This window comes from Thamnophis elegans, chromosome Z (genome assembly GCF_009769535.1).
Source record: "Thamnophis elegans isolate rThaEle1 chromosome Z, rThaEle1.pri, whole genome shotgun sequence".
Classification (NCBI taxonomy): domain Eukaryota; kingdom Metazoa; phylum Chordata; class Lepidosauria; order Squamata; family Colubridae; genus Thamnophis; species Thamnophis elegans.
In genome coordinates, this window is record NC_045558.1 from 138,936,409 (window position 1) to 138,949,026 (window position 12,618).

General features: G+C 43.4%; 1 pseudogene; it reads right to left on the bottom strand.

Moving 5' to 3' along the window:
• Positions 1 to 841: 841 nt before the first annotated feature.
• Positions 842 to 9,595, bottom strand: LOC116522028 (annotated as a pseudogene).
• Between the last annotated feature and the right edge of the window lie 3,023 nt (positions 9,596 to 12,618).

A 12,618-nucleotide genomic window follows, 5' to 3' on the forward strand; every position in this document is an offset into this window, starting at 1 on the left:
TTTTAGTGATGGTAAACGTTGCCTTTCCTCATTAAGCAGAAAATGCTCCATGATCTTATCCTTCAATTCTTTTTGTTTTTGAGTTAGTTCATCAGTTGGTTCAGTGATAACTGGTTCTAGTGGTGGTGGTGTTATTTCCTCCCCAAGAGCTTCTTCTGGGAGTTCTACTATAATGTCTTTAGTTGTGTCTTGAATATCAATTATTTCCACTTGTGATATTGTTTTTTTTGGTTTTGCAATTTGCCTGAATTTCCTGAAGTTCAACTTCACTAATCACTTTATTCCGTATAATAAATCGCCTTTGATCTGCTAGTCGTTGTTCACTAAAATTTGAATCTGGATATTGTTGTTTCCATAATTCATACATTCGCTTTAAATAACCTCTTTTTTCTGGCTCTGAGTTGTAGTAACAGGCCCTTATGGCACGCTTTTCATCTGCACTATATTTTTGTCATTTTGTTGGCTGGCCCACTTGTAGCCCACTTGTCAACGGATGTCCAGGGACCCCAACATCCGCCACGGCCCTTGTTAACCCGCACGATGACCGATGCGGTATAAAATTTTTATTCGTTTCTTTCACCATATTGTATGTGTTGGCGGGTTTTTTTTATGGGGCCAGTTGCCAACCTGACCCCAACCCTCCTCCTTTCTCATCCGGGCTTGGGACCGGCAACGGCGGAGTTGTTGTTGTTGTTGTTGTTGTTGTTGTTATTCATAAAAGGTTATACATACTAGGGATGCACAGTATTGATAAAGTCAACAGTTAATAAATGAGCTCCATTTTCATTTTAGGAGACAATCATAAAATCACAGCATGTATTAATTAGTCATGATTTAATAGTCAGAAATTCTTTTTCATTACAAGTTGTCCTTTGCTGTTGAGCTCAGGCCTCAGCAAAATAATATAGCATTTAGGGGAAAAGATACATCCCAATAACCCAGCACTAGAAGTTAAGATGGAGAAGATCTCCACAGCCACCATATACTTTCCTTTGGTGCTCAAATAAGTGGGAACAAAAGACAACCAAACACTGCAAAACACCAGCATGCTGAAAGTGATAAACTTGGCTTCATTGAATGTGTCTGGCAGGTTCCTAGCCAGGAAAGCCACCATGAAGCTGACCAGAGACAGAAATCCCATGTAACCCAAGACAAGATAAAACATCACAACAGACCCTTCATTACATTCTGCTATGATCTCTTCAGCCATTGATTTCAAGTTAAGTTCTGGAAAAGGAGGAGAAGTGATCATCCACGCCAGACAAATGCCTGCTTGAATGAAGGAGCAAGAAAAAACAATTAAGATGGACAGTCTTTTCCCCAACCATTTTCTCATGCCAGATCCTGGTTTGGTGGCCATGAACGCTGCAATGACCATGATGGTTTTGGCCAACACAGAAGAAACGGCCATGGAGAAGATAATGCCAAAGATGGATTGTCGAAGGAAGCAAATCAGATGCAGAGGTTTTCCAAGGAAGAGAAAAGAGGAGAGGAAGCAGAGCAGAAGGGAGATGAGGAGAGTGTAGGTGAGGTCCTTGTTGTTCGCTTTAACAATAGGGGTGTCCCTATATTTAATAAATATTCCAAGTGTGAATATGGTAATGATTGAAAAAAGAAGAGCAACCAGAACTAAACTGATCCCCAAAGGTTCTTCATAAGTTAAAAGGTTATGATTTTGGGGATGCATCGAACTTTGTCCTTACTTGGATATTGATCTTCTGGACATTCAGAACAGGCCATTGTGTCTGCAAATAAGAAATGAAACATGGAATTTAACCCTTCATGATAGATTTAGCACCGTGAAATATAGATTGCATTAGATCAGTGCTTTTAAAACCTAGCCATTTTATGAAGTCTCAGAATTCTGACTGGAGAATTTTGGGAGTTGACATCCAAATAGGTTAATGTGACTGTCATGCGTCCACTTATAGATATGTGTGTAGTCCAGCAGGATCCGTTTGAGCGGGCTGATGGACTCCGATAGCGAGGACCCCTATGAGTCTGCTATGGAAGATGTGGAGGACCCTGGGCAGGGTTTCAGACTCAGAGCAGGGACCAAAGAGAGCTGGTTGGCCACTGGAGAGTGCATGAGGCATGGAGCGGTGGGGAGGATCAAAGGGAGTTATCCCTGACACAGACAGAGACGGGCGGAGAAACGGAAACAGCAGCTACAGAGACAGACTCATAAGAGATAATTCAGGTGGTTGTGGCTTGGCCCCTCCCAAGAGAAGTATATAAGAAGAGACTTTGGGAGGAGTCCTTTTGCAAGGACACAACCGTTGTAACAATTTGGAGAAGCTCTTGTCTGCATTGTCTGTTGGAGTCTGGGTTGCTGCCAACTTCTTGCCTCTGAGTCATGTTTGGTGTTTCAGCCAACAGGGTTGTAATTGCTTGTAAATAAAGACTGGCAAACTACTAAGCCTGTGTCAGTGTTAATCACCGGATGGAGGGGGGTCAGAACAGTTACGTATATACGTTGCTGTTCTTTGTTATGTGTTGAGCCCCATCTTGTGGCAAGAGTCAAATTTTTTACTGTTTAGTGTCACTGATTTCATTGAGGGCCGCATGAGGGTTTATGTTTGGCCTTGGAGGTCCGGGGGTGATTGCGGTCCTCTATTGGGTCTGACCTGGTGTCAAAGCTGATAGTCGCCAGACACGAGGTGCAGGTTATCTGATTTGCTTTTCATTGGAGTACTCCAAGAAAAAACATGGGTTCCTGGTCAAAAGGCCAAGAACCAAGAACAAAGGATTAAGTAAGTTTTATATATTTTCACTAAAGGAGAAGGCAGGACAAGGTGAGATAACAAGAAATATCATCTAATAAACATTTTAGTAATCATTCTACAATTTGTTCTATTGTCTATAGCTGTCCCATTCCTAAGCCTTGGCTAACGAATGCCCCAAAAGTTATATAATATACATTTCATTTGCTGCAGGCCAGCCCTAACTTTTAGCTGAAGTCTGCAAGTTGTCTAACTACCCATAATTGCTACAAGCTTTACCCATGCATATTTCCTGTTGATAAACATTCTTTGTTCTTGCCAGACAGGCCCCACAATTACAATTTTCCTGATTCACTGTCAAGTGTGTGCCATGACCTTGCTTTAGCAGCCGGCTGTCATAGTGGTGGGGCATGGCTGGATTGGGCGTGGCAGGGGTGGGCCTAAGCATGGCCATAGTGGATTTGAACAGACACTAGAAGAATGGGTTGTAAGCCAGGGACTCCCATTATTTTCAGTTGTAGCACACACTCTGACTCCCTTTGACTCACAGAGCTGTTTGGAGATATATTCAGGGTGAATGCTTACCTGGATTTTCTAACCAGTCTTTTAAAATTCCAAGGAGGATTTGGTGATTGGAATAGTTAACCTGCTACATTTCACTCTCAAGAGGCCAAAAATGGGACTCATGGCGGTTGAAAACAGGACGCCCGGAGGCAAGAAAAATGGGAATGTGTCTTATGATCAGGGTGTGCCTTATGGAGTGACAAATATATAGTACTTTAAAGTTGACGGTGATGTTACCCAATTTTATTTATTTGATACCATTTAGTGAAGTCTTCCACTATGAGAATTGGTACTGAAATCAATGAAAAAAACAACAACCAGCTACATATATAATTTACTATGTGGCCAATTTGCACTGAAAAAAATGTAATATGTCACAGAGTAGAGCAGAGAAGAGCAGAGCAGAGTAGAGTAGGATTCTGTTTGCTTGGCATATTACTTGGAACCCTGATATAGAGTAGAGTAGGGTAGGGTAGGGGTAGGGTAGGGTAGGGTAGAGTAGAGTAGGTGTTGTGACTCAGCAGAAGTTTGCTGTGAGTTGAGTCGGGATGCAGGAATAACAATGCAGCTGGGGCTCGTTAGTGTGGTCTTCTGGAGATAAAAGGACTGATGGTGCCATGCCCTGGTTGCAGAAGTCAACGTTCGTCGTTCGTTCATGGTTCATCATTCATCGGTCGTGGTTTGTTTGTGAGAGACACTTGGAGAAGTGATTTGCTTTCTTTCTGTACACCTGGTTTGGCCGTAAGAGATCTTTGTTTTTGCATTCTGTTATCTTCTTGCCAGAGACTTTATTTATGTTCATTTTGGGCTCACAGCCAGTCTGAGCCGAGGACTGATAAAGTTATTCCTTTTAAGTCTGTCTGCCTGTCGTCTTTAAACGAGCAAAGGAGGGGGTCAGAAACAGGTAGGGTAGGGTAGGGTAGGGTAGAATAACTTACCTGATATGTTTGAGAACTTCCCATCAGAACATGGATCACAATCATAGCAGCAAAATTTTTCACCTTCTTTCTTTTTCATCTGATAGCCAGCAGGGCAGGGATTATTACACACTGAACGGGGCAAGACCTGTTGAGAAACGAGGAGGGAATTCAGGCAGGGGTGGGTTTCAAAATTTTTTACTACCTATTCTGTGGTCGTGCCTATATTGTGGACATGGCTTGGCAGTCTTGTGACCGGATGGGTGTGGACAACTTGTAAATGTAGTGAAGTTCACTTAACAATGCTCTTGCTTAGCAACCAAAATGTTGGCCTCAATTGTGGTCCTAAGTAAAGGACTATCTCTGCCTTCCTCTGCATGGCAGCCTGTGCCTAGTAAACTCTTTCTCCTTTCTGGCAATTTTTCTCTCTGTTAGAGGCACCAAAATAATCCAGATAATGTAAGGTTTCCTGCTGCAGCAGGGGGTTGGACTAGATGACCTCCGAGTATCCTTCTAGCCCCTAAACTGCTGTGCTGTTTTTTTTTTTCTTTCTTTCTTCTTCTTTCTTTCTTCTTTCTTCTCTTTCTCCCTTCCCTCTATGGGAAGCAAACCCCTGCCAATAAATATTACTCATAATAAGGCTCCCAGAAAAGGAAGAATCAAGCTGCTATCAAAGAAACCTGCCTGAGGCTCGTTCTACATTCCTGTCAGATAGAGATAATGAGATAATGAGCCTATAGAAAGTTTGGCTCCATTCACACAAGCAGGGAATCATCCAAACACAAAGACATATTGCACAAACCCCAAACTTCAAAAACATAGAACCAATAAGAATCCTTCCTTTCATCCAGTTTGTTGTTCAGTTGACCCAGAAACAAACTGCTAAATACCACTTTGCAAACCTCCTTCCGAGCAGCTTTTCAATTTAAAGCAGGTGTCTCCAAAGTTTACAGCATTAAGACTGTGGACTTCACTCCCAGAATTCTACAGCCAGGCACGCTCAGTTTGGATACTCAGATTTAAAGCTATAGCATTTGTTTTTCTCCTTTGCTGAATCTTCCCAGCTGAAAAGCGAGTTTCCTTCTTACACCTGTATCTTTCTTTCTTTGTCTTCTCTTTCTTTCTTTCTTTCTTTCTTTCTTTCTTTCTTTCTTCTTCTTTCTTTCTTTCGTCTTTCTCTTCTCCTCGCTCTCTTTCTCTCTCTCTCTCTCTCTCTCTCTCTCTTTCTTTCTTTCTTTCTTTCTCCTTTCCCTTCCTTCCTTCCTTCCTTCCTTCCTCCATCCCTCCCCCCCTCTCTCTTTTATGTTTTAAACCCATTTTCCCTTGCTTGAACAGGAAGGGAAAAAAGACTTAAAAAAAGCTTCTGACCGGAAAACGGTTCGGGGCATGGCCAGGCTACCATTACTACCAGATTTTCACTACTTCTTCTGGTGTACCATACTGTACCAGGAGGAACCCACCTCTGAATCAGGACTGAAGATCTGAGTAATACTGGATAGTCATCCTCTAATCTACCTGCACAAATAGAGTAATGGGCATCGTAGGACCATGAAATGAAATCCCTTAATATTGCACATGATTGCATCCAAACTATTCCTTCCTTTCCCTTCTCAGGATCAACTGAAGGAAAAGGAGAAATAGTTTTAAAAAAATACGTGCTGTGAGACTCAATATTAGCTTAATAAAAGTAGACAGCCTTTAAGATATCACCACTTTAAGCATGACTCTGAACAATGGCTCAAGGATTAATATTTTCTTCCTAGTCTTCGGTTGAGAGAATTTGGGTTTTACTTACACAACCATGACCTGACAAATCAGTTACTCACTTTTTGCACATTGGCCGTACAAATAATCAACAGCTTTGCTGTGAAGCCAGAATATACAACCTTCATCCTAGACATACATTGTCTCAACTTCTACCTTCAAAATGACGTTATAGGGCTGTGATGGCGAACCTGTGACAGGCATGCCCCAGGTGACACACAGAGCCTTCTCTGTGGGCATGCGAGCTGTCGCACCAGCTCAACTCCACCATACATACTGTGTACCTCCTGACAGCCAGCTGATGTTCAGGTCTCTGCCACGCATGCACGAGGCGCATGCAGAGACATGCATGCACATGCGTGGTGGGCTGGGTGCATGCATGGGGTGGCGCTCGCATTGCATTTGGGGCCTCCTGCAGTGCCCGTTTTGGCTTCCAGGTTGGCGCGGAAGTCTTTCCAGGCACAAAATGGGGTGCAAGAACAGCACATGAGGGCGCCCTGTGCCCGATTTTGGGCCTCAGAAGCTTCCTGCACCAATCTGGAAGTGAAAAAGGGGTGAGAGGGGGCAGGGTTCATGTGCAGGGGAGCACATGGGGGTCACGCATGCATGCACATGAGGGCAGGGCATGAAGGAGGTTGTGTGTGCATTGCATTATGGGTGTGGGCGTGCAGGCGCTCTGTAGCATACCCATGCGCTTTCAGCACCTGACAATAAAAAGGTTAGCCATCACTGTTATAGGGCATTGCACACCAGAACAACTAGACTCAAGGACAGTTCTGCTCCCCCCGCCCCCGTCCCCATGCTATCACTCTGCTAAACAACTAATTCCCTTTGGGTCCTTTGGGGCTTCTGGACACGTACACTTTCAGAACATTCGGGGAATTTCCATGTACTTTTCATATTGTGTTTTTTTGCACGTAATTGTCTTTTTTGTATCCAAGCTACATTTTGTGTATTTAAGGTGCACCTACATTCCTTGTAGTCCTTCTCATTTGCTTGGGAATCTACCTGCAGGTGTAATAAAATAGCTGCTTTCTGTTACCATAGCCTCCTTGTCAGGTTTTTTTTTTGGGGGGGGGGTATGAAGAAGTTATATCTGGGATATTTTTCTCACAATTTGGGGGCTCGTCCGGGACCAGGACATCTCTTCTGGGGAGGAGGTTTGACATACCTTTGGAGCCTGGCTACACTTCCATTTGAAGTGTTCCGAAGGGGGGTTGAAGTTCCTCTCTGGAGAGATAGCTCCTACTCTATATTGGAAGGAGACTTCAGCAATGGAAAAGCATGAAAAGCACGAAAAGCCTATATGCTATTGCTAAATGAAAGCAGACCTTACAATGAAATTTATCCCTGATCTCCAAATTTTTCTCCAAAACAAGTCAAATTCCATACTTGCTTAAAACATCTGGGCCACACAATTAAATCTTCATGAATCACAAATTTGTTTCCTTCAATTGCTTTGGGATCCATCTTTCCTATTTTCATCATATGGTAGGAGCTATTTGGAAAAATGACAAAATTTGTAATATCAAATCCAGACAGTACTTCTCCTTGGTTGTTGATAGACAGCAATTTCACCAAGTGAATTATTAAATGAGAGGCCTTGAAGAAACCCGTGAAGCTAAATAAAAAGAAGAGAAAGAAATTAAGAGGATATATTTTATTTATATATATTTTATTTATCACCCATCTAGCCAGGGGTGATTCTGAGTGGCAAAGTATAATAAACAGTGTATTTGTCTCAGAAGATTCCTGTCTATATGTGAGCAACAATAAATAAATTACTCTTCATTTACTTCTTGGTTCCTTCAGCTTTGCAGGATAACTTCAAAACTTCTTGAAATTTATCTCCATAGCAATGAAAGCGGCATTACTTAAGACCCACTGATTTTTGTCATTCTGTTTTAAGTAGAACTATACTTAAACCGTTACACATTGCTCAAGTCACATTTATAAGCTCCGACAAGAGACACATAAATGAAGCACATGATTCAGGGGTGGGATTCAGCCGGTTCAGGCAAACCGAATCTTAATTTTACATCCAGTTTGGCGAACTGTTAGTTCCGACAACCAGCTGACCCCACCCCACTGCTCCCAGGAGTCCCCATACACCCTGTTCTGGCTCCCAGGTAAGTGCAGGGGGGCCTCCTAGACCCAGGGGGCATGGGGTGTGTGGTGCAGGCCCCCCACGGCTGATTTCCACACCCAAGAAGCTGCAGGGAGGCCTCCTAGACCCAAAACAGAGCATGGGGGGATGCATGAGGGTGTGTGGAAGGGGTGGAGCCTTCTTCCTTTCAACTCCTGGAGGATAATTATCTTGTCTGCCCTTAGCTGCTGCTTTTTTAGAGCTAGGTTGAATCTCACCTTGATCAGTTTCCATCCATTATTTATTGTCTGGCCCTCAGGTGCTTTGGAAAACAGCTTGACCCTCTCCTCTCTTTGACAGCCCCTCAAATATTAGAACACTGCTATCATACCTCCCCTGGTCCTTCTCTTCATTAGACTAGCCATGCTGAGTTTCTGCAATCGTTCTTCATATGTTTTAGCCTCCAGTTCTCTCATCATCCTGGTTGTTCTTCTCTGCACTTTTCCTATAGTCTCAGTATCTTTTTTTTTATAGTGTGGTGACCAAAACTGGATGCAATACTCTAGGTGTGGTCTTACGAAGGCTTTATAGGGTGGTATTAGTACCTCACTTGATCTTGATTGTATCCTTCTGTTGATGCAGCTAAGGATTGCATTAGCTTTTTTGGCATTCCCTCCTCACCAATTTGATACACAGGAGGAAGCTCAGAAGAGCTTTATGCGATACTGTTCTTCCCCTGACAACAAAGTTGTTCTCAGACTAGTTATTACCTTCCAGGTGTCTTGATCTTGAGGTTCGTCCCTTGTACTCTTTGTGACTCTTTTGTATTTAGACTTAAGTATGTTCATGCCCTGAACAGCATGCGCTACAGCATAGACTGCATTGTAAATACTGTAGCTGTGGCCAGTCATTTCCAATAAATATCCCGGAAGGTTTCTTACTTCTTCCTTCCCAGTACATGCTTCGCCACTTTCCACGGGTCGGCTGTTCTCTGAAAAGACACAATCGAAGCCTTGTTCCCAGAACTCCTTGAACATGCTGGCTCGTTGCATCTCAAATGGTTTGATGGCCCAAAGAAATTCATTGAAGCCCGGCAGTTCATTGGCGTGAATAGCAAAGGAAATTGCTCCATCGAAAAATTGCAGATCTGGGGGTTGATGAAGACTTGATAAAGTTAAATCCATTTGCGCCGTCAGAATCCACATTTTCCCACGTCCGCTGTCTATGTATCGGATGAGCACCAGCAGAAGCATCGCCGTGGTGGTTTCCCCATAGAAGATGAACGTGTTGACTTTGGGGTTAGTCAAATAATTGCATATCCTCTCGACTATGTCGTCTTGAAAGATAAAGAAAAACGATTGTTTGGGAAACCTCTCCACAAAAGCAGAGCAGATCCTGTTCTCTGACAGAAGTGGGTCCAGGGCTCGGAGGAAATTGTCTCCACTGTCATCATCCAGAATTAGAAGGCCAATCCAGGTCCATCCAAAGTGCTTCAGCAGATGGATAATCCCTGCAATCTGAAGGATTTCATTGGGAGCCATGCGGTAAAAGGAAGCAGACATCCTTGTTCCCTGTTTCTTGGGTGCAAATGAGCCATAGGCAAGCTGAAATAAAATGTGCAGTTGGTTGGTTATGGTTGGAGTGTCCCAACTAAACCGAGAAAGAATTCTTTCTTTAAAAAAAAATGTTCTTGTATGGGATCCCATTTCCAATACTAAATGAACAGTCCCCATGATAAAATCAATGTGGTGCGGTGGCCTAGAGGTGGAGCGCTCGCCTCACAATCAGGAGGCTGTGAGTTCTATCCTAGGTAGAGTCAGATATTTCTCTCTCTGAGCATGTTGAGAGTATATCTGCTGAATATAACTCCTCATTGGCAATAGGAAAGGCATCTGGCCAGTAAACTCTCAGCTCCATTCAGTTGCCCAGACTCCACCCCACAAGGGATTATGGGGTCATTAAAAGAAGATAATCAAGTCATGGAATCAAAATATTCTAAATCAACCAAATATGCAGTGACGTGCGGTGAGGTTTATGGCTGGTGAGGCAGCAATTTTTTTAGACTTGTGGACTTCAACTCCCAGAATTCCACAGCCAGGCATGCTCAGTTCCGATTTAAAGTGACAGCATTTGTTTTTCTCCTTTGCTAAATAAATTTCCTTCTTTCTTTTTCTTTTTCTTCTCCCTTCCCCTCCTTCCTACCTCTCTCCCTCCCTCCCCCCTCTCTCAAACACACACACACACACACACAAAGTTGCACCAGGATTCAGAAAATTTAGGTTTTCCTCCTCAGCCCACCACTAGCAGCATTTTGGCTGGCAGGTGTAAGTAGAAGTGGAAATTCATTCTACTGAAAACATTGGTTTTGCTTATGATTGGATAATTAAAATTTCAGAAGACCCAAAGGCATAGTATTAGAGTGTTACATAGTGCATAAACTAAAGAACTGTCTCAATATGCTCCCTCCCCCCTCTCTCAAACACACACACGCATGCACACGCACGCACACACACGCACACACACACACACAAAGTTGCACCAGGAGGATGAAGTTTGAATTCCTCCCCCTCCCTCCGACCCACACATACCTTTTCCAGCTATTTCAGAGAGGATTTCAACTCTCCTCTTGCCTGTCATCATGAAAAGAAAAAAAATGTAAAAGGAAAAAGGCAAGAGCTGCCTTTTGTTGCTGCCAGAGTCACCGTGGATGACTCTGCTTAACTGTTTAAAAAAGCCTCTTAAAAAAAGCACCCTCTACAGGAAGAGGCGGGAAAACGACGTGCCTCATCTACGTCAGGAATTTTTAGGCTTTTAACCCTTGCTTAACTCTGCTCGAGTGATCATAAAAAGTCAGACTAGATGAGGCATGTCATTCTCCTGCCACGTCCTGTAGAGGGCGCTTTTTAGAGGCTTTTTTAAACAGTTAAGCACTAAGCAGAGTCATCCACGGTGACTCTGGGAGCAACTAGCTCAGCCTGACCTCAGCTCTTGCCTTTTTCCTTTTACATTTTTTTTCTTTTCATGAAGACAGTGGTGAGGCTCTGCCTCCCCTGCCTCCCCTGACTGCATGTCCCTGCAAATAGGTTACTTGATATTTAATGGAAGTACTTCATCACTGGGTCAATCTAGGATAATTTCCAGTCAAGTCTACAACTCTGTGAATTATTTATGGAAATCTATTTTAGCATCAAGTCCTGGAACCCAAAATATTTCCAAATCCTCATTGGGAGAGCTGAGATCGGAAGATTTCTCCTTCAGTGGAAGGAACTCTGAGCAGTGAGGCCAATCTAAATTATGTGAGCATCAGGGTTCCAAATAGCATCCAAAAGTAAATCAGAGTCTGAGGCAAAGTATTGCTCAAAGTTCCAAATTATTAAGAGAGCCATGTTGGCACCTCTGGGAAATCTGAAATCTGAAGGCTTCCAGGTTTTCCCCACCCAGTTCAAAGTTCATGATCTTGCCCCCACAAGTCCATCACATGGTCCAATCTTCCACTGCCAATGCTGGCAGCTTCCACCCATCCAGTTCCAGTCAGGTGCAGAGGTGCAGAGGCAAAGGATGACCTTGGCTTTCTAGAAAGAATTTTGGCTACATATCATCTAACTCTGTACAATCCCCCCTCCCATTTTCCCACAACAGAAAATACATAGTAAAATAATAGAAAGTGTGGCAGGCCTGAGATCCACAAGAAAATATGGCTGCAGGCCTGATAGTGGGTGTATTTAATTTACGACAGAGGTTCTCTAAAAGGAGCCATGTAACCCATTGTTAACTTTCTAAGCAGTTCGGAGAACTGGTTGTTGGAAGAAATCTCTTTTTTCCCCACTTTACAGTGCTCCAAGACTCAGGCACCTCCTGGTGGCCAACCAGCCTCTCTGCGCCCTGCTCAGAGTCGGATCCCTGTCCAGGGTCCTCCACATCCTCCAGAACCAACTCATAGGGGCCCTTGCTGTTGGAGTCTGGTGGCAACTCCAATGGCTCCTGCTGGGCCACAACATATATGTATAGACAATCAAAGAGAGAAGCAACCTAGAATTAAGGAGAAACTTACTAACAGTGAGGACAATAAACAGCTTACCTTCAGAAATTGTGGAGCTGAGGTTTTTTAAGAAGAGACTAGACAGTCATTTATCTGAAATACTATAGATTCTCCTGCTTGAGTTGGACTAGAAGACCTCCAAGATTGCCACAGATGGAGACTACAGAAATTAAAAGAGGCTTGCTCCTGGGGAGGAAAGCTATGGCAAATCTACACAGCATACTAAAAAGCAGAGACATCACATTACCAACAAAAATGCTTATAGTCAAGACTATGGTTTTCGTAGTTGCAATGGATGGCTGTTAAAATTGGACCATAAGGAAGGCTGAGTGCCAAAGAATTGAGGCCTTTGAACTATGGTGCTGGAGAAGACTCCTGCGAGTCCTTTGGACTGCAAGGTGACCCAACAGATCAGTCCTAGAGGAGATCAACCCTGACTGCTCTTTAGAAGGCCAGATCCTGAAGATGAAACCCAAATACTTTGGCCACCTAATGAGAAGGAAGGACAGTGCAGAAGAGCCTAAT